Raw genomic sequence first — 27578 nt, forward strand, 5'->3', positions numbered from 1 at the left:
TTCATCTATTTTTTCCATGATCCAGGCAAAACAATTGTGAATTTCAAAGAACATTAAGTCAAGCTGCTGTTGTCTCATAATCACAGCTACATAAAATAATTCACTGAAGATTAGAACAGTCAACCAGAATGTAGATCAGTATATGATTTAGGAAGAAGTACAATCATAGAGAGAAGCACTGAAATAGCGAGAGAGAGACTAACAGGACTGAGAGAGAATGGCTTTTAAGCCCAGAAAGTAAAAGAAACAAAGTATTCAGAAGAGACTGCAAAACTGTGTAGACTGCCCACTTGATTACTGCTGTAATTAATGTTTGTAAAAATATAAGGGGATTACTATTACCAGCCTAAGGTAGTGTTTTTTTTTCTGTTTACATCTCCATGAACAAGGATAACAAATTATGAGAACAGAGGTAAGGGAAATGTGTATAGACAAGCTGTAGCACATGCAGTCATGATGAGTAAAGCAAACGGCTGATAAATGGTGAGAGAAACCAGCAACAGAAACCACAGGTGTGATCTATGTAGAGATGGTACAGTCAAAGGGTGGGAATGGGGAGTCAGGAGAGTAGAAACTAAATAATGAGAAACAAAGAAAATCAATCTGACAATAGACACATTGTTGCTATGGATGTAAACCCTACTAAAATTAAAATATACGGGTAGTAATCTGGGAAGCTGGAAGAAAGAAACACAAAATAAGGCAGAAGAAGAAAATAAGATGAATGTTAAATCCTACTAAATGGAGCAAGGCTGAGTATTGTCACAGACCATCACAAGAGAGGCAAAATTTTGCACATTTCTGGACACAAGCAAAGGTTGTGTGCCACAAGATGGCCTGTGGCCACACCTAATCAATATCCTATTTTGATCTTGCATAGCACTGTTAAAGTGGGCATTAGGAGGGTGGCCTAATGGTTAAGGTGTTTGCCTTACAAACACAAGGTACAGGGTTTGAATCTCACAGGGGATAATTGGCTAGGCTTAAAATAGCTCACAAGGGCAATTAGCTTTGTACTAACCTATGAACCTATTAATGATGTCATTTGCTCTCCTTCACATTAAGGTGGTTAGAGGAGGGTGTGTGTGTAAGTACTAGTGCCATAAGGGTGTGGCCATGGATTCAATGTTGAAACTGATATCTTGCAACACAGGTATCAGTTCCATTCTAGTGTATGTTGCAAAAGATTCTACCTGGGAGATGCAGTGGCTCATCTGTTCATTGTTTCCAAATTATGTCTGCATGTTAAGAACCAAGTGTGACAAGAGACAGCATCAGGCACTTCTATGAGACTGTAAAATGCAGGGTATATACACCTCAGATTTAGTATCCTCATCCATTGCTACAACCAACAGGGGAAGTATTGCTTGTAGATGGAGTGACAGTGGAGACAATGAGTACTTTGGTTGTGTAACCTTAGGTGTGGGTAAGGCCATGCCATCAGCATGTAATGATGATGGGCACATACCCAGGATGGGGTCAGTGCCCTGTAAGCCTCTGCTCAGATGGTGGCATTAGTCTGTTGACCTGCCCCAGTCTCTTCAGATGACACTGTAGCAGTGGGAATACTACTATTACTCTGGGAATACACAACTGGAGTCACACCTGAATGAGCATGAGTACCTTTGCCAAACCATACCCCTGTGCTATGCACTCTTTGGGCGTCCATACAAAATGTACCATTTAGTCCTAAACTATCTTTACTGCCATTCTGACATATGTGATATTCTTATATCAACACAAAGTATATGCTTTGGATTAGTTATTGCCAGTATGTGCAGTGCTATAGTGCACAAATATGCTGAACAAGGTCCTAACCCAGTACATCATGTATTAAGACTTATAGGGGTAAGCCTATCCTCAAACCAGCATACACTCTTCTAGGGATAATTATAGAACTATTGGTTTCCTGAAAAAAACACTAGAAACTCTTTTGTATCCGTTTTCCCATTGTTCCTACTCCGCCAACCCACCCCACCTTTTTGCCATGGCTAGCCTCTCTAATGCTGTGGAAAGTGCCTTTGTCTTGGTATAGCATAGTGTGTTGGCAACTTGTTTATTTACAACACTGAAGGAGTTGCGATGTTCAATTACTGTCCTAGAAAGCATTTAAGTCATGCACCTCTGACTGTTTTACCTGGTCCTGTAAAGGCTGATCTGCCCTCCCTCTTCCAATTAAGTATTGTACATAGCTACTAAGTTGATGTAGCAGGATATTGTTCTCAATGTGGCTGAAATTGTCCAGGCTGTGCTGTCCACCTCATCATCTAGACGGGCAGAAGGTTATAAGCACATGACATAGTGCAACAGATTGCTTACTTTTGGGTACGGGGGGGGGTGACATCTGTAGACTAAGGGGCAACCTTGTTGTAATAAAAGGACAAGTACAGGGGTATTCCATGTGACACATGTAAGGACAGATGTGGGGATAATTACAACATGCATATATGCCACACATTGTTGCATATGCACTCTCAACAGGCTTATCCCATTTACTATGACCAGTAGGTAGATACAGGGTGTGGCAAGCATCACTCTGTGACTTTTGGGGCACCTTAAGAAATATCAGCAGCATGGGTGTACCCTAACATGTTGAGAGGGATAGCTGTTTGTAGCCAAAGGATTGCTATATGCACAAATATAGGCCAGCATATAGATTATGCAGGTTAACCATAATAGTAACAGGAATGTACAAGGAAAAGGTTGCTTGGGTATTTTACAATACCTTTTTGCCAACACAATGGATATGCATGAGTTAGATCTTTATATTGCCAGCCTTTCCTCAGGGAAATTCCACTGTAAGTAAGCATGTCCTAAGAAGGAAAAACAAACACAGCTTATCGTATACTTTCAAACCATTATGTACATTTAAAGAGCTGCCTGTAGATACAGTAATGCCTACTGTGCTTCCTTTCACCACCTCTAGATATCCAATATAGTTTATAAACTGTGTACAATTTAGCCAATAATATGTTTGCACAGCACGTAGGAAAATTATGTCATGCTGCATTATTGTCTGTGAATTGAATTATTTTACTTTCAGTCATTGTGGCCCAAAGGGCAGCTAGCTAACTATACTTACCCTTCACATCTCATGAGAGTGAGCTCATACTGGAGGTCTGCATGGGTATGCACTTCATGAGACTGTGCAGCTCTATGATGTGCTACCCTTAACTGAGAAATCACACAGCAAGTATTATTCACAGACCACCATTATGCTCCCCACAAGACTGACACTGTTTCAGTGATGATTTAGGAGAATGGTAGCTTCTGCTAGTGCCCACCAGACAGCTCCTGCATGGCACATGCAAAAGAGCAAAATTGTGCATTACCCCCTTCTGAAAAATGAAAGGGAGCACTGCTGGACCTATGTGATGGTGCGTTCAATATGTTAATGCTTGGTATGAATGAGGAGCTGTTTTCAAGTACAGTTATCACCAAGAAAGAGGAACAGTATAGGCATCAGCTCGATGAACTGTTTCACAGGAACACTGAAAGTCTTCCTGGATATGAAATGCAGGTTAGGTAGCATCTCCATGAGTGGTACAGTATATGTGTAACAATGTATAAAATGCAGGTTAGGTAGCATCACCATGAGTGGTACAGTATGTGTGAAACATTGTATGAAATGCAGGTTAGGTAGCGTCACCATGAGTGGTACAGTATATGTATAACATTGTATAAAAGGCAGGTTAGGTAGCGTCACCATGAGTGGTACAGTGTATGTGTAACATTGTATGAAATGCAGGTTAGGTAGCGTCACCAGGAGTGGTACAGTATATGTGTAACATTGTATGAAATGCAGGTTAGGTAGCGTCACCATGAGTAGTACAGTATATGTGTACAATTGTATGAAATGCAGGTTAGGTAGCATCACCATGAGTAGTACAGTATATGTGTAACATTGTATGAAATGGAGGTTAGGTAGCATCACATTGAGTGGTACAGTATATGTGTAACATTGTATGAAATGGAGGTTAGGTAGCATCAGCACGAGTGGTACAGTATATGTGTAACATTGTATGAAATGGGGGTCAGGTAGCATCACCATGAGTAGTACAATATATGTGTAGCATCGTATAAAATGCAGGTTAAGTAGTGTCACCATGAGTGGTACAGTATATGTGTAACATTGTATGAAATGGAGGTTAGGTAGTGTCACCATAAGTGGTACAGTATACATATAACATTGTATGAAATGGAGGTTAGGTAACATCAGCACGAGTGGTACAGTATATGTGTAACATTGTATAAAATGAGGGTCAGGTAGCATCACCATGAGTAGTACAGTATATGTGTAACATTGTATGAAATGGAGGTTAGGTAGCATCAGCACGAGTGGTACAGTATATGTGTAACATTGTATAAAATGCAGGTTAGGTAGCGTCACCATGAGTAGGACAGTATATGTGTAACATTGTATGAAATGGAGGTTAGGTAGCATCGGCATGAGTGATACAGTATACGTGTAACATTGAATGAAATGGACCAAAACCACTGGCTTAGAGCCAAACACTTTAATTCTCTATAGCCACTTGGTACAAGACCATCAAGGTAACTCCTTGGCATCACCATGAGTGGTACAGTATATGTGTAACATTGTGTGAAATGGAGGTTAGGTATGATCACCATGAGTGGTACAGTATATATGTAACATTGTATTGCTATTTGGTTTACTATCATATTCTGGAAAATGGTTCCGCTGAATGACCATAATGTTGATGGAAAATGTTGATTTTTGACACGTGTAAAAGGTAGAACGTCAGAAATGACATACCTGAACTTCCTGGTTTGACGAGTTCGACATAGTAGCAGGTGACGTCAGTCACCCATGCTATGCACATTAACATATCATTACACTCAACAGTCAATGATACATTAATTGTACTGTTTTGCAGGGAGGGGTATGCTACCCTGCACATTACACATACCAGCTCTCAGATTGCACTACAGTGAGGCAATGGGTTAATTTTCTGTTCCTCAGTGAACCACAACCTCCCTACACAATGTCAAACCCAAAATATTGATCTACACTACCCATTCGCTGTAGTGTAGCTGATCATTTTTGGTTTGACATTATGCTAACTTGGGATCTGCAAGTTGATCACATGCCAGTCGACCAATGCATTTTCCAAGTTTTGTGTAAAACCAAAAAGAAGGCAGAGGTTAGTTCCAAAAAATATCTCCAAAAGAATTTATTTGTTAGCTCTTTCATCCACTAATATAAATGAACTTCTTCAGACAATTACAAACATACGTTTCACAGCTTAAATAAAAAATTCAAATTCAAATTAAATGACATCACACACTTTCCCCTCATTTACAGTTATGCTTCCCTAAAACTCAAATTAAAAATATATGTATATATTTCTTCTTTCTAAAATGTATACAAACACATATCAATAATCAAACATTTACAAATACAACATCACTTTTCCAGTGATTTTAATTTTAAAACACATTTTAAAGTACTATGGTCATTTAAATCTGGGTACACATGGGCATTTAGTCTAAGCTGTCATATGAGCTCTCTTTCTTCCAATTTCAGTGACCAAGGTCCCCAACTAATATCCATACATACCTGTTCAATCATCAGAAAAGAAAAGGAGTGTCTGGGATTCCCAATAATGTGTCTAGCAAGGGCATTAGTGGTGTTCAGCTTCCCTATATTATACTGGTGTTCATAGATATGCTGTCTCAAGTGCCTCTCAGTTTTTCCAATGTAAAACACTTAGCCAAATAGACATCTCCCATGGTGTAACAATTGTATTTCCATGAGTGGTATACATGTAATTATTTATCTGAAACTTCTTTGTAACCTCTATGTATTTACAAAAATTACATCTACCACATTTGAATATCTCAATATTGCATACTTAGGGTCCCTTTTGTTTCCCCAACAACCCTTTTAAATTACATCCTCTTATAAAAATTACTTTAGGTTATTCACCTAACTTATGCTTAGTGTGAGCATCCTCGCTAATCCAACCCCCATTTTTCAAAACAATCTCTCATAAGGTGGGAGCATCCATGGAAAAAACAGTAATAAGACTTGAGATATAACCAATGTTTAGGTATCCATCCACTTCCTTTTCACCTAAGCTGTCACTACTGATTGAAGCTAAAACCTCAATATTTCCCCACTTATTCAAGATTGGTTTAAAAATATGAAGCCTTCTCTTTTCAGTGACCTCAGCTATTACTTGATTCACTAAATATGGTGGATAAGCCCTTTTGAAAAACATTTTCTTAAGTGTTTCACATTCCCCTTGAAATACCGTCGCTAAAGAGGACATCCTGGTGGCCCTGACTAATTGCCCTTTAATTACAGCCTTCTTCTGGTGGTACGGATGGCAGCTGTTAAAATGTAAAAAAAGTGCTTGAGTATGTTGGTTTCCTGTAAATTCTAGCCAAATACCTCTTATTGGGTCCATCCTTAGAAATCATAACATCCAAAAAGGGAATAGAATCTGACTCAAAATGGAAGGTAAAATTCAAAAACGTCGAAGTTGTAATATAGTTGACAAATTCAACTGCTGAATCATAGTCTCCTTTCCAAATAACAAAAATGTCATCAGTGTAATGAGTATACCGGTATAACTTGTCTTTAAACATTTCCCCTTTGAATAAACACTCATTCTCCCAATAGGCCAACACACAATTAGCAAAGCTCTCCCTGCATGGTGACCCCTTCGCCACACCATTTTTTTTTTTTTTGTAAATAATAGTCTTTGTTAAACAAGATGAAATTATTAGACAATATAATGTCTAAAAGAAATTCAATTAAATTAATTTCATTATTGTCCACACCTCTTTTGAACAGATAATCCCTAACCCAACTTATACCCAATTCCAGTGGAATTACATTATACAAGTCTTTGAAGTCTATAGTTAGAAAATTAAATGCTCCAATAAATTCAAGAGAATTAAGGGCTTCCAAAAAGTTCCATGAATCACGGCATATTTGAGTCTCTCCCCACAAATATTTTTTCAGTTTAAGATCAGCTAATTTAGCACAAGCAGAGGTTATTGACCACCTTCCATCTACAATAGGGTGTATAGGGGGATATGGTAGCCCCTGTTATTCCACTATTTGGAATACCTAAGATCCATAAAGACCTGGAGAACCCCCTTTACGCCTTATTGTGGATGGAAGGCGGTCAATAACTTATGCTTAAGCTAAATTAGTTTATCTTAAACTGAAAAAAATATTTTGGGGGAGAGACTCAAATATGTTGTGATTCATGGAACTTTTTGGAAACCTTTAATTCTCTTGAATTTGATGGAGCATTTAATTTTCTAACCATACCATGCTGGTGCTGTGGCTGCTGTGGTCACCAGACCCTTTCTCTACATCCCACCCATGCTGGTGCTGTGGCTGCTGTGGTCACCAGACCCTTTCTCCACATCCCACCCATACTGGTGCTGTGGCTGCTGTGGACGATCGCAGTGAGACTAATGTACCTCACTGGGGTGTATTCCTACACCCGCACAGAGAGGCAGCTTGGATTGCTGAAAGTGGCCCTGCCACAGCTAAATAAGGTTGTGCAGGTTATGACAAAGAGAGCAGCGGGCCGGTATATAGTTCAGAAGGAGAACCGCCTGGAGCTGCCTAGGACAGATTACAGTTTCACCCATCCAACCAGGACCTACAAGTGGGCCACTGGGGGTGGGTATGGTCATACCACCAGCCAACCTGATCTAGTAAGTGGTTTTAGATTCCAGTAATGTGCTTCTGGCCCTTCATGAGGGATGCCAGAGTGATATTCATATTCCACACTATCATCACAGGTATGTGCTTTCTTCCACATTTGTCACGTCACTATTCTGTTCTTAGTCCAATGCTCCTAGTCACAATTTGTCTCTCTCCCCATCCCACATGACTACATCCTAGCATCTGCATTTCCAGCCCTCTTTGTCTGTACTATTCTCTATGTGTCAGTGTGGCCATGCATAATTCTCTAACCTCCTTCCCTATCCTGTTTTCCCTTTTAGCCTTCTCCTCTTCCCTTACCTACAACTAAAGAATAATATGGCCGTATCCTCAAACTAACTAACTAAATATAAATAAACAAATAAATACAAAAATAAAATAAGAATAGCTTATCTTTTCCATCCTGCTTCCTGATATACACTGCCTTTCTTGTGACCCTCTGCTTGTAGCCCCCTTAGTCAATAACGCCCTATACACCCCTTTCCTTCTGTTTTATGCAATATGTGGACAGCATAACACTACAGCTGCAAATACTGTATAGCTATGTAGCTTTCTGCAGTGCTTTGTGGTAGCTTGCCAATGATGTATTATTAAATAAAGTCTTATTCATTCATGCAGTACTTTAGATTTCATAAACACAGTCTGTGAGTAGCTCTTTCTGCTCTTGCAGAATTACACAATCTGGTGTGGACTGCTGTGTACCCAGGTTTCTGTGCTTTATGTTTTGAATTTCTTTACTTGGCTCTCTACACTTGCACATTTGTGGTACTGCTTAATTAACTATCCCAGTATATGGCTAGCTGTCCTTAAGTACGACATGCGCCAATTTGAATAGCTCATGTCACCCATGTGTTGGCTCACTGTGCTGAATGCAAAATATTTCATGTCTACATACATTTTTGGTATTATTTGTTTTTATTTTCCCTTACATTTTTCCAGTTCTCTTCACATTTCTAGTATACTCAGTCTTCCAATACATGCTCTTCTTCTGTGATAACATTTATTAAAATATAAAGTAAATGTAAAGCTATATCCCAGATCTCAATGGTTGCCCACTAGAAACAACCACATCCTTTAAATACTTAGCTTTATGGACAGATCAGTCATTTAACTTCCACAGTCACATTTAAAACACCAGGAATAAGATCACTTCTCTTTTATTCTGGTCCTGGAAAATATCTCCCTTTCTCTCTGGACCAGCTAGAGCTGCAATAAGCAAAAGATTCATCCTTGTTTAACGTGAATATGAGCTCCCCATCATAGCCACAGCCACTTAAAAAATCATCCACTCTACAGTCATTTGTAAATGCAATCTGCTGATTCATTTCCATTTCCTTGCCACAGAAACACCACTGCATCGCCCTCTCCAGGGCCAAGTGACTACAAGTCTCCAACAGAGTTGAGCTTCTCCTAGGGTCTCTTGTTTCCAACTACTTCAGCTTTTTTACCTCTAGCAGCTAAACACCATAATAAAGCCAACAGCTACAACCTCCATAACCTCTCTCAATTAAATCCCTCACTCCAGACACCCCAAACTAAACTGCACTTTACCAACCATTCCTTCTCCATTCTTGCACCCAAACTCTGACATCCATCCCCCTTCACCTTAAAAATGTCTGCTCTTTGCCCCTCTTAAAAGCTCAGCTAAAAAGACATGTTCATCATAAATCTGACTGCAAGTGCTTCTACACTGGACACACAGCCTAAGTCCCTCCTCACCTGCATTACTTCTACTGTGATCCTCTGTTCTGAGCTGCTGCTTCCCACTCATACTTATTACTAAAATTAATTGATATTTGATTTTCTACTATGATAATATTAATTATGTATTGAATCAATTGTCTATGGGATTATCTACCTTCTGTGATTACTCTGTGTTTGTGAATTTACTCTGTTTTCTTTTTTGTGAATCTCTTCACGCAGGCTGTGTCTATAAATGGTCTATAGTGATCAGTGTGCTACTCTGGTAAACAAACTAAGATAAATAAGTAAATAAAAATGAAGAAGAAAAGAATGAAAGAAAGAAAGGAAGGAAGAAAGAGAGATAGAAAGAAAAAGAAAGGAAGGAAAAAAGAAAGATGGAGAAAGAAAAAGAAGAAAAAAGAAAGAAAAAGAAAGAAAGAGAAGGAAAGGAATGAAGAAAAAAGAAAAAGAGAAAGAAAGAAATGGATTCAGCAACTTTAGCCATATTTTCTCATTATATATTGTTCAGTTTTATACTGGGCTAAATTCTGAATCCCCCAAAAAGTGTAATGTGTATTTATTTATTTATTTTTCTGGTAATATGTAGAAACAAATTTCATTTAAATATTTTTCAAGATAAAAATGTAAAGTTTAACATAAATTAACAGTTTCCTTACATTTGTGTGTTATCTCTTCCAACTGTCTCTAAATACTTTGCCTCTTCCAAAAAATACAATGCCTAATGTTGCTATTTCTTTCTCTGAAAAAATATGTTCCACATGCTATGTCTGTTATTCCATTGGTTTTCCCTTTATTAGTTAATTTTTTAAAAATATTTTAACACATTTAGTTCATTCACATAACCTAATACATATGTTATCTTTTGTTTCCTGTTTCATTCTCAGTCTTGCATTCATTACTTTATTATACCTCTATTTTGTTGTGCTCATAACTAAACAAAATGTAACACCACTTATGGACAATTTTGTCTCACCCCTTTATCTGTCTAACCATTTTAACCACACATCTATTGCATAGAAGTCTAAATTATCACCTCTAATTTACCACTTCAGTAAATTAATCTGTTTCCTCCTAATCCATAACTATTTCATATATTGCTAATTTGTCGAAGATTCCGATTATGTTTTTGCTGCATTATGTGCCATTAACTTGCATTCATCCCTGTCTATGACAATATTATGCACTACTTTTATTATTAAAACTCACATCTCCTTTACTTGCTTCTTTTTTATTCTCGACATATACCCTCATTTTGTATGTCGATCATTCCTTCTGACAACCTCTTCTGCAACATTGAACCTACAAAATATAATGGCATGGCTCTCCAGTTATATACGTTCTTTTTGCCTCTTCTCTTATTTACAAATTTTATAATAATCTTTATCATATTCTTTACATTATCCCTTGCTAATGGCATTTATTTAACACATTAATGAACCCTTTTATAAATGATGTGTCCTTTCCCACCAGCACCTGGAACTCTTTCTTTAATAACTTCACTCACCAACATCTCTAACTGCTGTGCTGTAAGTTCAATCTGTACTTCTTTTGTTTTACTTTCCTCTTATTATTTTCACAAGACACTTGTCTTTTCTTTGTTTTCCCTTGTATATCATCTACAACACTTTTTCTACCTCCTTCATAATCTGCTCCTACTTTAACACATACCTCACCTTCATTGTCTTTTAAACCTGTCATTATGAATTATTCTTTCTTTATAACATTAGTTTTTTTACTCTCAAAAATGCATTTTAATCATCTTTTATCCATTCACAATTTTTCTAATATGATTGTCTCTTTCACTTATTCTATATCTTATTTTTATACATTTTTTTCAAAGTCATCTCCCTGATGGTTCTTTCTTTCTTAATGTATCACTTATTTCATATTAATATAATCTTTGATATTTTTACTTAGATATCAAACAGCATTCAGTCCAGGTTCCATACAATTTCTTCATCTGAGTATGGTCCTCCTACAGTTATTTAACCTAAGTTCTCCCTACTTCAAAATGTTTTCATTCTAAACTCAGCCTCTTTAAATGATCATCTATCTTGATTCTTCCCTCATTTTTACCAAATACTCCTTGAACTCCACAGTGGTCAGTGAAACTAATTATATCAATTATATGCTTTCACCCTTCTTCCTTTAGTGTATATGAAAATAAAAGAGAAGTGCATTTCTTTTTTTACATTACCCTTATGATAGGTGAAACTTATCCATTTTAAGTATTTCAAAATTTCTGTGTTTGATAATTTCTTTATATTTCTTCATGTGCTATCTACTCTTCCTCTCTTTTTTTCTACCATCATAATTAAAATGTTCCACTGCAACCATTTCATTGTTTACCATTATAAGCACATTTATTTCTTCAGAAAATGTTTACTCTTTTTATCTCTTTCAGCAATATTCTTTGCCTTGCTCTCACATGTTTAATGTCTCATCTCCTTCTATTATCATAGCCATAATCTGTGATTTTTATATTTGAATGATAAGACTGTCATTGAGCATTTATCAACACCTATGGACCATATTACCTTTTCAAGTCACAGCTTTTCTTGCACATTCCAGGTGTCTAAAAGACATGGCATGTTTGTGTTACCTCCTAACTCCAGTTCAGAACTACTGACCTTCTCAACTTACTTATTAAACTGTTCACATGTATGTATATATATATATATATATATATATATATATATATATATATATATATATAAAATACCCATTCCCTTTTTTCATGCTTTTTTCTTTCTTTTTTTTTTTTATCTTGTCATAGGTGAAAACTTGGCAAGGGCCATTTTTAACTTAGCCAATAACTGGAGGTAAAAATCAAACGTTGCACTTTGTGTCAGTCAGGGGAAGGCCTTAACCATTATGCTGACACTCCCATTGGCTTCCTGTGCAGTATAACCTTCACTACCTTTTTCACCAGTGTTACTAAATCCACACGATTATTATGTCTTCACCACATGTTGTCTATTACCATATATCACTAAAGTGTCATCTATTCCTTATACTGGCATGCTCTCCTAATTTTCATTTTCAGTTTCATTATTTGCAACATTTTCATTCTCATGTTCATCTCCTCTGCATTTAGCTCATTTTTCATACTGTCTGCATTAACTGAAAACAGAAACAAGGTACCATAACTGAAATAAATAACGGCAATACACGGGGAACTGCTGAACCAAAACACAATTTTATTAAGCACTTTTCGTCTGAGATATTACTCAGACTTCATCATATATAAAACATAATACAAACCCTCATTTAAACAACCCTCCCAAAAGTCACATGATTAGCGTCCTTTATAAATAAAGGTATATATCATGTAGTTAAAACCGACCATATAATACGTGACAAGTATACATAAAACATATTAATTTATACCATTTACAAAAAAGTGAAAGAGTATCTTAAAATAAATAATAAAAATAGGAACTAAAATAAGCAATCTGTGTTTTGTCTAAAAGACACATTCTGTCTTATCTTTCTAAACTTTTTAACTTTAATATGTAAGTTATAGAGCACATGTCATTTAGCCCTGGAAAGTTATGGGCATTAAGGTGTAGCTGCCAACAAAGTTCAAGTCTATCCAGCTTTAAACTGTGAGGCCCACCTCTTGGATTAAAATTTACTTGATCTATCTCTAAATTCAAATAGGTGGTCAGGGTTGTCCATAATATGCTTGGCTAATGTATTATCTAACTTTTTCCTGGGACTACTGTACAAGTGCTCATATATCTGTTCTTTTAATTTCCGCTTGGTCTTTCCAGTATTAAAACCAGCACAGCACTGATATTTGGCTAAATAAACAACCATCTTAGAATTACAGTTATACTTTTTGGTTGTGTTGAATTTCACATCATTAACCATAAAAGCTTTGCCTATGTCAATGTACTTGCAATAAGCACAAGTTTCACATTTAAACATTCCAGAACTTCTCACCCATGGTGCCAATCTAGATTCAAACATGTTATTTATGTTATAACCCCTTCTAAACACAAACATTGGTTGTTTATCTACTTTATTTCTGATATTAGGGTCATCCATTAGGAACCTCCAGTTTGTTGTTATTATATATTTCAAACAGTTGGTGTCCACTGAATAAGGGGTAATCAAATTTACACTAAAGTTTGTACCTTTACTATTATCATCACTCAGAATTCCTGAATGCTTTTCCATGGGATGGGTGGCAACAACTACGTGTTCTCCTATGTTTGTTAAAATAGGCTTATATCAGCCAATAGACCTTTTATGGGACACTTCTTGAATTAAGCTATCCAATAAATCTATGGGATACCACTGTCTAATGAATATATTCTTCATGAGTGTTATTTCTTCGAAAAAATCCACTTCTAATGTAACCATTTTCACAGCTCTAATGAGTTGCCCTTTGACAACCGAACATTTCTGGTGTAATGGATGCAAGCTTGAATAATGCAAAAAACTATTTGAATAGGTATTTTTCCTATATATCTTAGCTAGCTATCTCTTAAGGGAAAGGTCTTTCCTTAATTCCACATCTAAATAAGATATTTTAACAGTTTGAAAAGTATATGTGAATACTAGGAAAGACGTTGTCCCATTCAAATATGTTATTAAATCCCTTGCTATAATTTCGTCTCCATTCAGTATAATAAATGCATCATCCAAATAGTGGGTACAGTAGTAGATTCTGTCAGAAAACTCATTATTCTTAAATAGAAATTTGTGTTTCCACTGTGCCATCATGAGGTTAGCAAAGCTGCCCCCACAAAGGGAGTCCATTGCTACCCTGTTTTTTTTGCAAAAAATATTCACCCTCATAGAAAATAAAGTTATTCATAAGGATGATGTCTAATAATTCAGTGATTAAATAAATATCTGAATCAGTAGCTCCCTTTCTTTTTAACAAAATTGAGGCCCGTTCTATTCCTGTATCATGAGGAATAGAGGTATATAAGTCCCTAACATCTGTTGTTAAGAAGTTGTAATCAGGTTTGAAATACAAATCACTGATGTTCTGTAAGAAGGTCCAAGAGTCCTTACATATATATTTTTCAGTTGTTAGATATTTTTTAAGCATATTATCTACAAGTTTAGAACAGGCATACATAATAGAGTCCCTGCCATTGACTATAGGTCTCAAAGGTGGATTATTCAAATCTTTATGCACCTTTGGTATCCCAAAAATAGTAGGTATCAAAGGTGCAGGCATACTCAAATAAGTGAATAAGTCCACATCTATTCTTGCTTCAATGAATAAATCATTCAGCTATACTTTTATCCCCTGGTATGCCTTATTCACTTCACAAAGAGAAGCTAACTGATAGTTTGGGGGAAATAAGATAGCCTTCATTGTGTCATGGTAATCACTGGGGTCCATAAAAACAAGGCCTCCGCCTTTGTCCCGTTTCATAATCCAAACTGTTGCATTCCTTAAATTATTCAAAAGTTCTCACTGGACTTCCCTCAAATTATTTTTATGCTGGTTATTATATAACTTCATATGTAAAGCCACCCTCATATCCATCTCACAAACCTTCTGAAAAATAAATAATAATGTATTCAGTGGTGGACTGTATGTGCTAGAAAGTCTGCATGTGTTACTTCTATAACAAGAATCTCCTAGTAGCAAATTTAAATTGAATTTTTGTACGAATAATTTTAATCAGAGTACTGGCTATATTAGCCCTATGTGTTGGAATAAATATGAGACCTTTGGAAAGAATGTCAGCCAGTGTAGTATCCACAACAAATGCTGAATAAGTAAACACATTGAAGTCTGCGTCTCTATTCTTAACTTTAACACAGGAACTAGAATCATTGCATTTGCATGACAGTCATGTAAATCATTCCCATTAAGATCATTTAAAGCAAGGGGACAGTCCAAACTAATATAAAAATCATCTCCAATGAAATGTCTCTCTATAGTTGATGTAACATGAACATTAGCATTTACGTCTGTTTCTTGTTCGTCTTCCTGTGTCCTGTTGCATTCTGTTGTTTTTTCCTGGGGAGATTCGTTGTGTTCGAGTTGCCCCCTTGAAAAATAGTGTTGCTTGTATTGTTAAATCCACTCATGTTTTCAGTTTGATGGTTTTGTAATCTGTCACTTTGTCGAACACCATTATAATTATTAGAAGGCAGAACATTCAGAGGTTGATATATAACATATTATTTTCAAATCATATCACGTTCAACCTGTATTTTTTTTTTTTTGCATTTCCTGCAAAATATTTTCCTTTCCTTTCCTGACAGTCCTTTCTTCCTGCACTGTACACAGTGCAGTCATTTCTTCCTGTACTGTTTACAGTGCTTTAAACTTCAACAAAAACAGATTTTGGACTGGCCCCAGTAAGTATCATATTATACCCTCTATTCTTGTTTATGGTGCATATACGTAATAGATGATGATCTTTACTATTGTAAGCATCTAAAATTGTCTGTGCTTCTTGACCACCTGGTGGTATGTTTATTTTGTCCATTTCCATGACATTTTTGCAGGAAACTTGCTAAAGTATAACTTCTATAACTATTATAGCATAATGGAAAAGAAACACATCTGTTAAAATGAGCAGAAATACAGGAACACAAAGAAAGGGATAATCAGCCCAGGTATCAAGAAAATAATGTTTTGCCATAATTTCTTGATAATAAAATACATCCTATGGGAAAAACAGATCATCATATGTGGAAATTTGCATAACTGTAAGTGCACATCAAAAATCAGCAGTACCCCTTTGCCACCTATCTATTAATGCTAGTAATGAAGCCATGGAATGGATGAGAATAATAAACTATACATCTTTTGAAGGGACTCAAATTTGACCCCAAAAGAAAATCAGAGAAAACACACACTGAATTAGTCTCTGATTGAGTAGGAAAGGTAAAATGAAGACCACAAACAAAACTAAAGCAAAAAATGTCCAAACGAAAAAAGGCAGGCTGTTAGACTGAACGAATATAAACCAGATAGCCGTTTATTAAAAACTGAGTGAGCGCTTTCGGTAGGGAGAACTTCCCCACCTTCTTCAGACAATTGTTTTACAAGTCTGATAAAATTTCATACCATTATATACTATGCATAAATATGACATCACAACTGGCTGTTACAAGTTAAACAATTAACTTAAATTCTAAAAATCTATTAACTACCATCAAACACATAAAATGTGTGCAAACTAAATGAAAACATGATTTATACTAAAATAAGAAAAATAATACTTTAATAAATACTTTAAAAACCTCTCTTCACTTACCACCATATGTATATTTATACCAAAATGTATTTATATAAAAAAAATGTTGGTATTTTTTATTAGTTAAATGACACTGGTGGATTTCACTATTTCTAAAAATTTTTAAGATGTTTAGGCTGCTAGCTGCTATTATCATTCTTTTTCTTATTTTAGTATAAATCATGTTTTCATTTAATTTGCACACATTTTATGTGTTTGATGGTAGTTAATAGATTTTTAGAATTTAAGTTAATTGTTTAACTTGTAACAGCCAGTTGTGATGTCATATTTATGCATAGTATATAATGGTATGAAATTTTATCAGACTTGTAAAACAATTGTCTGAAGAAGGTGGGGAAGTTCTCCCTACCGAAAGCGCTCACTCAGTTTTTAATAAACGGCTATCTGGTTTATATTCGTTCAGTCTAACAGCCTGCCTTTTTTCGTTTGGACATTTTTTGCTTGAGTAGGAAAGGTACACTGGTTAAGGATGTATGGTCAACAGAATGACTTGGTCTAAGTCACTGAAGAAGCTGACAGAACATAATACCACTATACTGCATTCTCACATTCCATTAAAACACCCAAGTGAAAAAAAATGCAGGATCATTGTTTAAAACCTCTTTTGACTCCACAAGGCATTACCACCTAAATATAAACTGACTGTGATGATTTTTATCATGGCTGTAGTAAAAAGTGTGACACCGTTTGTTTAAAATTTAAGTCTACATTCTTGGCAATTAATAGTTATTATTAAAGTGATCAAATGTTTAATTTGATTGATGTTTCTTTTGAAAAGTGGTGCTTATAAATAGCCATGCTCCCATTCATCCCTTGGAAAATGGACTAATATAAAAGTCTAGCTTCAGTGTAGTAGTCAAAAGGGGAAAAACATTTGTTTAGGACTCCAGACAGCATTTTTACATAAAAGATAATTTTCTTCAGATTTATTTTAAAAAAAGTATAGCGAAATGCTATTTACAAAACCTAAGTTTAATTCAGTGAGCAATGTCTGGTAAAAATGAGAATCTCTAACATTCTTGAAAGGTTCTTTTTATAAATTTGCAACTAGACAATCCAAGATGAGTAAAAATGATGCATATTCAAATGCTTATGCCATAACGCTACCACTAAACTCTGAAAAGTACAACCTGTCAAAATGAAACCAGATTGTTTTAGAACCTTATCTAAAGGACAAACCTGATCTGAAGAGTCATAAATACCCTAAATAAGCAAGTGATCAGGGAAAGCTATTATACAAAACTCATCTCCTGGAAATAAGAAATATAAACAAGTATCTAGTTTTAAAATTCAGGGAAACTGTCTTACAAATGAAATCTCTTGGAGAGGTTGGAGTCAACCACGACTGAGATGCTACAGCTAAGCATTCTTTAATGTATTTAAAAAACTTTATTTTTTTTTATTTCACCAAGTCTCTTGGGTTTCTAATAGCATGACTGGAATGGACCCCATTCCTAAGTCAAAGTAAAATTAAAGTTCATGAAATTAGAATTGTTTCAATCTCTGATGTCTGCCATAAGTGCTCATCGCAGCAACTGCAATATGGCCAGTAATGACTCCTGCAATTCGTATGAGGTTACATTTATTGGTAAGATATCTAAGTAAGATTGTATATTCTTTTTTATAAGACCTTTTTATCTTTATCTTTTTTATAAGACTATTTTGTTATCCTACCTATCCAACCTCCTCCCTGTACTACATCCTCCTAACCTACATTACTCCACCCACCACCTCCTATCTCATCTACTATCTGTGCATCTCTCACTTACTCCACTACTCTATCTTCCACACCGCTAAATACTACTATTCTACACTTCATGTACCCTGCTCTCACATTACTTCTACCCACCTCACATCATTCATTTTTACTTACTCCTTTTATCCTATCTCTCTATCTCTACTCAATACTCTACCTATCCTACCATTAGCTACTTATAACACCATCACTGCCATTCACCTTATTAGTCCTACAAACAACATCATACTCACAAACATAATAACGCACAACCCTATAAAATATCTCTCACCTCCAAAACTATTCTATTTCTGCTCCCTCTATACCTCTATCTCTTTCTACAACTAGCATCTCATCACACAACCCACATACCTTATGAACCTACTGCTACAACAACCATACTTATACAATCTATCCCCAACTATTCCTCAGTAGGGCCTACTTTGTATGCCACAAACTTAATCTTACAAATCAAACTTAAAATCCTCTCCCATCAAAACCACCACAACAAAAACTCAATTCTAAACAATGTCCTTATTATTAAAAATAAATTGCAACCTGTAAATCTCCTCAACCACAGCAACCTAAGTCAGTGCGGTAATATACATCCAAACCCTAGTCCCACTCCAACCTGTTATAATCCCTCAACCTCCTTAAAGTCCCTAAACTTCACTGCCATCAATCTCCAAAGCATTAGAAATAAAATACCACACCTACATGCCTGGTTAGACAAAAACAAACCAGACGTCATTGCCATTACAGAGACATTTTTAAAACCTTATATCAAAGATGCCAAATTCCTACCCCCTATTTATAACTGCATCAGAATAGACATAAAAAAGGGGAGGTATTGCCTAGATATGCCCAAACACCTTCACTGTAGTTCAGTACACAAAACCTGTCCCACAATTCTCAACAGCAGAGATGCTAGAATCCTTTCTAAAAATGAATAGCAGTAAAAACCTTTGTGTCATAGTCATATACATCCCCCCAGGCAACAACATTCCTATACTTGAAGACATTCTTGCTTGATCAACTAATAACATTAGAAATGATGCCATTATCCTAGGGGATGTTAACATAACTGGCTCTTAGGGGATGTTAACATAACTGGCTTGCTATTGCTAATCAGGACCCTTCCACCAGCATAAACCTATATAACTATGCACAGCTAATAAAACCAGGCCCAACAATAAAACAGGCAATGGCTCAGTTCTGGATTGGATACTTGTCTCCAATCCTAACAAAATCCCCTCCTCTGGCACACTACGTAACAGTATTAGTGACCACTTACCAGCCTTTATAACTTGTAAGACCGCCTCAGTCCTAAGCACACACCATGTTAAGCAAACCAGAGATTTATCTCACTTCACCCACCTTTAATGACATTTTATAAAGGATCAACTGGACCCCACTCAAATATCTCCCTCTCCATGAGGCTGTTGAATTCTTCAATTTAACATTTCTTAGAATTTTAAATAGTTTGGCCACACCTTGCCTAAAAAGAATAAAAGCTAAACAGGCAACCTGGCTTAACAAACACACAAAGCTAATTATGTCTGCTAGGGATAAAGCTTGGAAAACCTGGCAAAAAAATAAAAATCCTAATGACCGCATTCAATATAAACAATTACACAACCAGACAAAATGACTAGTGATTAAAAATAAAAAATAACACTTCCTAAGCCTTCAAGACCCTCACAAACTAAACCCCCAAAAGTTTTGCAGCACAATCAATTCCCTACTCCATCCAGGTAAAAATAACAATCCTTGCCCTAATCCAGATAAAACTCCCACTGAGATAGCCTTGCTCTTCAATTCATATTTTATCGACACCATAGCTAAACTCACTCTTCCCACCTATAGACCCCTGCCCACTTGAATCTCCCAGTTTACACTCTTCTACTACTCCTCTGTTCTCATTCTCACCTATACCAACTTCCACTATAAAAAACTACATCATAAACTCAAACGTATTAACTCACCAGACAATTTACCTGCTGAATTTCTACAACTATCTGCAAACTCCATTGCCTATCCTTTCAGCATACGCCTCAATAGATATATTCAGGAGTCCAGTATACCAAACATATTGAAGAAAGCATTTGTTCTTCCACTCCATAAAGGTCGCAACAACTATGATTTCTCTAATTTCCGATCCATTGCTATCCTCTCGCCCATCTCTAAAATATTAGAAAAATATATTCGCACTCAACTTCCTAACTACCTTGCCAAAGCCAGATACTTTCCCCCACACAGCACAGCTTCAGGCCAGGTCATAGTACCTGTACTGCTCTCATATCCTTTATGAACACAGTAAACTGGGCTCATGAAGGCAGTTACATAGTCTCCTCATTATTCCTGGATCTCTCCAAGGCCTTGAACATAGTTTCACATCCCCTTCTGCTCACAAAACTCACCAACGTAGGTCTCTAACCCCATGCCTTAAACTGGTTCTCAGACTATCTCACCAGCAGGTAAAAATCCACCAAATTGCAACACTCCTTCTCACCTTTTCTCAACACAACTACAGGTATAACTCAAGGATCTATACTAGGTCCCCTACTTTTCAGTATATTCATTAACAACTTCCACACCACCCTTACCCATGGCACAGTTATCCAATATGTGGATGATTCTGCAATCATCTGTACTGCCAAATCTGTATCTGAGTTACAATGTCTTACTCAAAATGCTTTTACTTCCACCGAAACTTGGATGTCAAACAAACATCTCACTCTAAATCCTAATAAAACCAAACTTTTGATACCACCCCAAAAAAAAAACTACCACCCTGAGCAAGAATGATTTTTCTGTCCAATCCCATAATAATACTCTCATTGAAGTCATTCCAAGGAAAAAAAATGATAGGAGTTATTATTGATGAAAATCTAACATTCGACCTCCATATCTATAGCAACATCAAAAATTAGATACATCTCTATAGACGCAAATACTACCTTAATATTACTGCTAAAAAAAGCCATAGCATCATCTTTCCTGCAACCATCTGTACTATAGGTGCCCCAGTCCTCACCAATATCCAGTTCTCCCTGAAAACCAAACTGGACTCATGTTACAACAAGATTGCCAAATTTGTAAAAAATTCAAAAAACTCAGCACACTACTGCTTATCTCTACAATAGCTAAAACTGTCTCGAACTCCCACACTACCTCATTTATTCACAATTAACCACTGCACATAAGCTCATATACAAGCCTTCAACTTGCCCCTCCCTCTCCTTATTGACTACATACCACCCTACTAGGCTACTAAGATCCAAAAACACAATGATGCTGAAAGCTGAAAAACCTAACCTTGCAGCTGGTCAAATGCTGTACTCTTTTACTGTCTCAAAACTATGGAATTCCCTCCCACCTTCTATCAGAACAATCAGTAATCCTGCTCTCTTTAAGACGTCTCTCAGATCACACCTCTATTCTTTCTGGTAATGTACTTGTACTAAAGTAGTACCTCCTAACACCTGATCCACTACTGTATCCCTCTACAATATCACTACTTAGGAGCTCTGCCAAAGTAGTACCTCCTAACACCTAATCCACTACTATATCCCTCTACAATATCACTACTTAGGAGCTCTGCCAAAAGAGTACTTCCTAACACCTGATCCACTACTATAACCCTCTACAATATCACTACTTAGCAGCTCTGCCAAAATAGTACCTCCTAACACCTGATCCACTACTGTATCCCTCTACAATATCACTACTTAGGAGCTCTGCCAAAGTAGTACCTCCTAACACCTGATCCACTACTGTATCCCTCTACAATATCACTACTTAGGAGCTCTGCCAAAGTAGTACCTCCTAACACCTGATCCACTACTGTATCCCTCTACAATATCACTACTTAGGAGCTCTGCCAAAGTAGTACCTCCTAACACCTGATCCACTACTGTATCCCTCTACAATATCACTACTTAGGAGCTCTGCCAAAGTAGTTCCTCCTAACACCTAATCCACTACTATATCCCTCTACAATATCACTACTTAGGAGCTCTGCCAAAATAGTACTTCCTAACACCTGATCCACTACTATAACCCTCTACAATATCACTACTTAGCAGCTCTGCCAAAATAGTACCTCCTAACACCTGATCCACTACTGTATCCCTCTACAATATCACTACTTAGGAGCTCTCTCTGACTTCCTGAATTCAACTGCTTATGCCTAAAAACTCCAGCAAGTAACAATCAAAACTGCTTCCTTACCTGACTAACAACAACCTCAATGATCAAATTGTATACAATGATGACGCGTAATGTTTGTAAATAACTTGTACCATTGTGTTTAATATTCATTTCCATGCATTGAGATGGTATATACACTGTATATTGTGCTTTTTCTTGCATGTACTATTAATGTTATGTGGAGCTTTTCTCCACGGTCCTGTACTAAAAACAGGCTCACCTAGGCCCAGTAGATTTTCCCGGGTTAACAAATGCAATACATACATACATACACACATGCATACATACATAAATACATAAATAAATAAATAATACCCGTTGTTTCTACTACTGTTGGAACTGTCTGGGTATCTTTTTTCCACATTGCTCTTATTTCTGCCTGCAAATCCTGATATTTTATGACTGTGTCTCTCTATGTAAGACACTGTAGTCACTGGGTGTGGCAATTTCAATGATCAATGCTACTTTTGCCTTCTTTTCATAGACGACTATATCCATTCTAGCATCTGTCTTTTGAACTCTTGGTAATGGATGATCTCATCTGACATAGACGTCACCATTTTCTATTATGCTTTGTGGGTCGTGTTTCTATTGTTTTTTAGCCACTTCAGTACCATAATGTTTGCACAATCCCCAGTGCAACAGTCTTGCCACATTATTATTCCTTTCAGTATACAGTTCTTCTGCATTAGTATGTCCAAACCAGCAGTGAGGTGTGCACCTGTTTCCAATTCTGTTTTACAAAACCTACATTTGTCTGTTTCTCCCACATGTTCATTGGACTTTGTAAACCAACATGCATGTAGCCCACTATCTTATGCTGCCAATATTAACCTTTCATGTCTTGGTTTGAATTTGCCTCTCCTTAACCATTCCTACATTCAGTCCTGATCAACATGAGGTTCTCCCAGAAGTTTTCTATACTTGCAAATATATTTATGCATTTTCCACATTTTTTGCCTTTACCATTACTGTGGAGCATCTCAGATGATAATTAATGTCACCCCCCCACAAAAACATGTTGTGAAATAACTACATTAGAAGGATTAGAAGAAAACAAAAAACTGAGTTGTTTGAGAAGTATGAATTAGTATAACTTGATGGGGTGGCCCTCTCCACCAAATATTTATCAATACAGCTTTACATGGATGAAAATCAGTATATCCTATAAATATATGTATTAAGAAATAAATCAAGCAGAACCAGAAAATAAATCCAAACCAAAAGACCAAATAACTTTACCTTCCACTTTGGTTTTGAAATTGCTGCTGAAAAATTTCTTGAAAATTCAAAAAACACATAACATCATAACTAAAGCAGTATCACCACTGCAGAATATAAAAACCTCCTGAGGATATTTTTTATTTAATTTATTGTACATTTGTTTACTGGGGTAGCACATTGTATTAATTATACTGTTGACAGTCAAGATAAGCAATATAGCAAAACTGTCATTTTCAATTAGGGCTGTAAAGTGTTTCATTTTAACAAGAAACATCTTTATTGAATTTTTACTTATGACATAGGCAATCATACATTTATATAAATGAAGACTAACCATATTGACATAGTTTCAGTTGCAATCAGTATGCATCACATATAATCTTCTAGGTAGTCATTGTTAACTGAACAGTACAAAGCTAATTCAATTTCTGCATTCTCTTAAACCTCATTGCTACTCCAAAACATTATTCAGCATGTAATGTTCCCACAATTCCCATTTTTTCTATGTAATCTGTTCCTACCCTTTTCTTGATATCCCACTTCTGGTTCTTTTAGCTCTTTTACTATATTCACTGCTTCTATTATGGTTGGTTTAGGACCATTTTCTAATAATTACTTTTTTGGCAGCCACCAGAATTAAACTCAGCAAAACCTTACTATGTCTAGGCAATTCCGATTTTGTATCACAGCTTAAAGTATTTCCTGATTCAAACTCTTCAGATATCTCATACTGCTGGCAATAGAAAAGGGAGTGGATTTATGTGCAACAGTAAGAGAAGGTCCATTGGAATCAAACTCTGTAGGAAGCTCATCAGAAAGCAAAATATCATACATATTAGACAATTAAATATAATCCTCTCCTAATGAAGGTCCTGGGAACCTATAATTCCAACCCCTTTTTCATAATCTGATGGCATATGTATTGCTGAGTCAAGGTGATTTTTAAATGTTTACCTGTCAAGAGTGTAACTTAATCAACAGACAAAGGCTAAAACACAGAAAAAAAAAAAAAACAGAAAATTTGGTGGAAACAGCAGTCGTATGCCTCCAACACACACACACACACACACACACACACACACACACACACACACACACACACACACACACACACACACACACACACACACACACACACACACACACACACACACACACTTCAAATCTACACTTAGCCTCATCTGTAGTAAAAATCCCTTAACGTTTTGCCTGTTGAATTGAAAAGACTCAGAAAGAAGAGACACAGGGGAGGGATTGGCAGAAAGGCTTCTTCAAGCAGCAGGGGTATGTCCCACCTAACCCCCACACATCCTGCAAGTTTCCTGGTTCAGCAGAGCCCAGTTCACAATTTGAAAATATCCTTTTTGAACAAGTATTAATTAAACATGTCTTATCTCCTCAAGAATAAGAAGATTGGGGCTTGTTCTGAGTACCTAATGGTACCCTCACAGCCACAAATAATAATATTTAGTATGATGAAATGGTGTCTGTGACCCAAACTGACCAAAGGTCAACCAACAATTTGACCACTGAAAGAGCATTGGAGGGGAGACTCTGAGTAAACTTGCTAGCTTGCCTATCCTGTTGAGAAGACAGTGGCTGGCTTGATGCTTTGGTAATATCTAACTCCAGGTACACAGGGTGTTACATCCCTGCATCACATTCCTGCCAAACACATGCTGCCCCTATGTAAGCACATTGACTGGGAGAAGTCAGCACGCAGAGGCATACTTCTTGTAGCGGGCAGGAGTGAGTGTATCTCAAGTGGTCTTTCCCACAGAGCAAGGAAGAGCAAGGAGCTCCATGGGGCAGGGCTGGAGATGCCATCGGACATGAGTAATGGCCTACTCCCCAACACCTGACTCTCATGGTAGAGGAAGGAATGGGGTAGTCAGATATCCTGTGCTGGCACAAATGTGTTGTAGAATTCTTCCTTAGCCAGGGGATGCCTGGCTATTGCCAATTAGGGAGAGAATGGGACATCAGTGTAAAGGCAGTGGTGCCACTAGACCAATCTGGTAAAGGAGCAATAAATGTATAAATAAATAAATAAATACATACATACATACTACTGCTACTACTATTAAAAATAATAATAATAACCAATAAACTTTGGAACAGGCACTGTTTCATTATTCCACACAAAAAGATCAACGATCTCCTCTCAATCCTCTGACCATATATTTTTTTAAGTCTGTGATCTTCCTGATGTCCTGGACATCATCACACACTGATAATGATAGCTTTGCATGCAGGACAGTTAGAACATCAGTCCTACATTGAATGAACAACTTCCTGTGACTCTGCAAACTGTAGTCCAACAGCAAAGTCTTTCTAAAGTTTAATATAACTCTTTTGATAAAAACAATCCACAAATTAGTACACTAAAGGAAAGAATCAAAAAAGTACTTGTAAAATAGCCTCTCCCTAAATGAATTATAGACTTCATGTCAGAAGCAGAAAATCTGCAAGTCTGATAATAAAATCCCAAACATCATGATCATTGTAGGTAAACAAAACAAGTGTCTTACATTGTCATCTAACAAATAGACTGCATTGCAGTAATCTGGTCAACCCAGGTTTAGCTGAAGTAAAATGATTTGCTTTTTTAGAAACCACTCCTGTATAAGAATATTAAACTACCATACCGACCCTCTTTGCTGAAATATTAGATACAGAAGCACCAGCAAGACAGACTGAATCAGTCTGCAAATTCAAAACGGCAGTAGTGAGACTAGAACTGAAATCATTAACAATGATAAAGAAAGCTGCACACTAACAGGTACTGAAATAGTTGTCTCTGAGTATATTGTTTCTTACAAGGATGTTGAGGGTTACTTAGCATTATCCTCTGCACTGCAAAAAAGTCCAGCATCAGTGAGTCAGGCAAATCATCAGATAATAAAGTAATAGTTTGTATAGCTCATGCAGATTGTGGAAAGTTAGAAATCAGCACAGCAGAAGCTTGCTGAGAATCAGCAACTGGCTACTTCCCTACAGCATCAGCCATCTTGGAAGATCCCTATAAGCAAGTAGACCCAGGCCAAACTCAGCCTAGTGAGATGAACCCAGTGAATAATAGGTAAATAAATCAATAAATCAGTATTAACTGTCTATGATATATATATATCACATTCATGACTTTACCTACACTTTTTAGTAGTTGAAGACATTTTTTTTCAGTCTTTGACTTTAGTGACTGTGCTTGATTTCAAAGGACTTGCTCTCAGTGTTAAATGATCACTTTCACTAAGAGCAGCCTGGTAGCAGATCTTTTGGAATCTGGCCCCTGGTGTAAGTTTGTTTATAAGTAGGTCTTACACCAAAGTAAGTCACTTACACTGAGAGCAAGTCTTTTGGAAAAAGAGAAGACTTACACTGAGACAGCTCTTGGAATCTGGCCCACTGTTTACTTCTTAATAAATAACACTGGAGTTCCTCATGATATGTTTAGTCTTCCTTTAGAATTTTTAAAGAACTTCTCTTCTAGATAGTGTGCCCCCTACCTACTTAAATGTTGCTAATTTTATATCTCCACTTATGGGACTCCGTTTTGTATTTTCCATTATATTTCTTTCTTATTGAAAGCGATTTGACTCTAAATTCATACCTTATGGGAAAGGATTCACTCACTAGATCATCTGTTGCTTTTGTGCCTTTACTAATTACAGCTATCTAATATATACATTTAAATGTAATTACTTGATAAGAAATCCCAAATTTAGACTTGCTAGTGGTTCTTTTT

This window comes from Protopterus annectens, chromosome 14.part0, assembly GCF_019279795.1.
Source record: "Protopterus annectens isolate FY-2018-M chromosome 14.part0, PAN1.0, whole genome shotgun sequence".
NCBI lineage: Eukaryota > Metazoa > Chordata > Ceratodontiformes > Protopteridae > Protopterus > Protopterus annectens.